A 3,289-nucleotide genomic window follows, 5' to 3' on the forward strand; every position below is an offset into this window, starting at 1 on the left:
AAGAAAAGAAGAAATAGGGGAGACATGATAGCAGTGTTCCAGTATCTGAGGGGCTGCCACAAGGCAGAGGGGGCCAGGTTGTTCACCAAAGCACCAGAGGGAAGGATGAGAAACAATGGTTGGAAACTGATCAAAGAGAGAAGCAACCTGGTATTAAGGAGAAACTTCCTGACAATGAGGACAATCAACCAGTGGAACAGCTTACTCCCAGAAATTGTGGGTGCTCCATCACTTTCTTATTTGGATTCAATTGGTTAAACCCATTTCAACTGGATTTTCATCAAGGAAAACATGAGAATACTTTGGTCATCTTGGTGAGTAACCTATTCTAGAGGCTAGGCGATAAGCTGTGCATCACTTCTGGTTGTTCAGGACTTCTCAGTGGGTTTTCTTATCTGACCATGGCAATTCTTCTGGGCTGCCTGTTAGGACTGCACCTTGCAGGCATTGCTTTGCAATAGTTCTTGTTGCTCTTGTTTGGACATGAACACTTACTGGGAGATTACTGTTTGATACCTAGATAGTTTGACAATGTATTCCACAGGGTTCTATCTTGTACTATATGCTGTATAACATCTACATAAAACTATTGTGAGAAGATATTTTGAGTTTTGGAGTGCCATCACTGGACTGATATCATCCAGCTCTACCGTCCCTACATCTAATCCAATGAGGCAATAAATGTTATTGAAATTGCCTAATCTTGATAAGGGGATTGATGAGGGCAAACCAGCTGAAATTAAATCCAGAAAAGATAGAGGGATTGACTCAGGTGAAACCTATTTTGAATGGGGTAACATCCCCCCCAAAATAACAGTCTGGAAGTGCTCTTTGAGCTCCAGTTGTCACTGGATCTAGCAAAATGGTGATTGTGATGCACATTAGCATAACTATGGATATGTATCAACTGCAGCCCTTTCTAAGCAAGACCTGGCAACAATTATCTATACCAGTGGTTCTCAACCTGTGGGTCGGGACCCCATTTGGGGTCGATCAACCATTTCACGGGGGTCGCCAAGCAAGGCTGTCCGCCATTTTTTTTGTCTGCCATTTTTTCCCCTCTTTTCCGGCGGGTGCCTTACCTCCCTTGGGCTGGGCCAGCTGGTGGTCGGCCTGCTCCGTCTCTGCCGCTTGCCAGCTACACCTCGGCCGGTGCAGGGGGCGGAACCACGCATGCGTGGCGCTCCTGGGCAGGGAAAGTCCTCGACTTACGACCAGTTGGGTAGTCCTCGACTTACAACCGGTTTAGTCCTCGACTTACGACCAGTTTAGTCCTCGACTTACGACGGTTTAGTCCTCGACTTACGACCGGTTTAGTCCTCGACTTACGACTGGTTGGGGTCGCGGCATTAAAAAGGTTGAGAACCACTGATCTATACCTTGGTTACATCCCTGTCTTGTTTACTGCGATGTGCTTTATGTGGGGTTCTCCTTGAAAACTCTAGAAATTGCTGTTATAATTGCAAAAATTGCAATTACAGGGATTGCATGATGGCTGTAGTAAAATATCGGCCTTAATTGCTTAAATAAGCATAGAAGCAAGATATACAGTGTGTGACATTTGAACTTTATTTTTATTTGTTTTATGAGACATACAGCTGACCTTTCCTCCAAAGTTCAGAGCGTCATAGATAGCACTCCCTGGTTCAAACTTACCCACAATACCCCTTTAAGCAATTTTGTGTGATTGTCCTAAGTTGCCCATTGAATTTCTGTGGCTTGGGGTAGATTTGAACCTAGGTGTTCCAGGTCCTAATCCAACATTTCATAATTGTATTCCCTGTAAAGTAGAATACTCTCTAAGGAATTCCATGTGAACCTACTTTTTTCAGATTTGGTGTTTTTCAGTTTTTCTAATCAGTACAAAAGAAAACCAAAGCAACATACAGTATAACAAATTCACAAGATAGACACACGTGTATTGGATTTTCCTAACATACCAGTCATGATGCTTGGGGAAAATATTTAATTGCTTTTCAGGTGTAGAATAACAGCAAACATAATTTTGCCTCTTCCTCTTCTCTCAGATTTTGCCAGACATCCAAAAGGTTACATTTGAAGCCCACTCTAATTTGAGGCCCACTCTAATATCTATGAATTCCTGAATTTAATCCCCTCTCTTCTTTCCCATTCTCCAAGCCAATTTTTCCAAGCAAGCACAAGCAAAAAATGTCTTTTGTTTTTGGAATGTAATGCCTCTCACTGCTCTGAGATCCAGAATTTGAACACTGTATCACAAAAAAAATTGCCTTTCATTCCACTTTAATGAGAAAAAAAAATCAGCCTGAATGGTCTCGCAGAGCACCATTAAAGTCTATGTACTAAATTCTAATTATTTGGTCATTTTTAGTTTAAAAGATAGATAGATAGATAGATAGATAGATAGATAGATAGATAGATAGATAGATAGATAGATAGATAGATAGATAGATAGATAGATAGATAGATAGATGGATGGATGGATGGATGGATGGATGGATGGATGGATGGATGGATGGATGGATGGATGGAGGGAGGGAGGGAGGGAGGGAGGGACAGATAAAAATCCTACTTGCCTTATTTAATTAATACATTTGAATTTAATTGTATCATTTTTTCTGATGCTGATATTTTGTCCTGACCTTACTATTGGTGTATATATTTCAAAAATTCAAATTTAGTCACTTAGGTGAATCACTTAGGTGAGATGAGTTATATAGAGATGTAATAAATAAATGTGATCACTGGAAAAAAAAGAAAAGAAGGGCTCCCTCTTGGTATGTACTTTTCCTTGGCCAACCAGAAATTTAAAGCAATTAAATCTCTATATACAATTTAACAGCTACAGTTATAATACAAACTCCAGAAACTAAGGAGTGGAAAGAAATAATTTATATTCCTACTCAGTATGCCATTCCTACATGAGACCTGCTTGCTAAGTCAAACTCATAGACTAAGTTGGCCAACAGGCTAGCTTAAAACTGTGGCTGGCCAAATTTGTAGCTTAGTGACTGTGTTCCCTTAACCACATATTGTGCAGGCGCGGGCACAGCCACAGAGTTGGCGTGAGGATTAAAGTAGGGAAGGCCACGTACGCCCCCTTGAGCTGCTTGTAGGAAACGCAGGACACCAATGTAATAAATTGAAACAAGCCACAAATTTCCTCTTAAACTTTAGACGCTCCATCTAATGAGTCTGAGAGGACATTCAAGGCTTAGAAACAAGAGAGCTTCTTCCCACAAGGAGCACTTAATTCGCCGTGCGGAATTAGCTACCACAACTTGTGGCATTCCTTGCTGGGGGGGGGGGG

Source organism: Protobothrops mucrosquamatus, unplaced genomic scaffold (genome assembly GCF_001527695.2).
Source record: "Protobothrops mucrosquamatus isolate PMUCROS unplaced genomic scaffold, P.Mucros_1.0 scaffold104, whole genome shotgun sequence".
In the NCBI taxonomy this organism is placed as follows: Eukaryota; Metazoa; Chordata; class Lepidosauria; order Squamata; family Viperidae; genus Protobothrops; species Protobothrops mucrosquamatus.